A 330-nucleotide genomic window follows, 5' to 3' on the forward strand; every position below is an offset into this window, starting at 1 on the left:
CTAGGAACGGGCAGCACCGCTTGCGGTCCCTCCTAGGCAGGACAGTGGGGAGCCGAACTTCTGAAAATCCAAGGAAAACTCTGCCAGCTACCTGCAGGCTTTGCAGCCAGCTTTCCTAGTTAGAGCAGCCGAGGAACGATGTTCCCCGGGAAGCCCCGGGGGCCGGAGCGCGGCATCCCCGCGGCATCCCCGGGGCGGCGGGCGGCGGGCGGCGCTCCCGCCCCGGGGCGGGCGGAGGTGGGCGGAGGAGACGGGGCGCGGGGCCGCGTCCCGCGGGCTGCGGGCGGGCAGAGGCGAGCGAGAGGCGGCGGGAGGCGAGCGGGGCCGGCC

The sequence above is a fragment of the Corvus hawaiiensis genome, chromosome 3 (genome assembly GCF_020740725.1).
Source record: "Corvus hawaiiensis isolate bCorHaw1 chromosome 3, bCorHaw1.pri.cur, whole genome shotgun sequence".
Taxonomy (NCBI): Eukaryota; Metazoa; Chordata; class Aves; order Passeriformes; family Corvidae; genus Corvus; species Corvus hawaiiensis.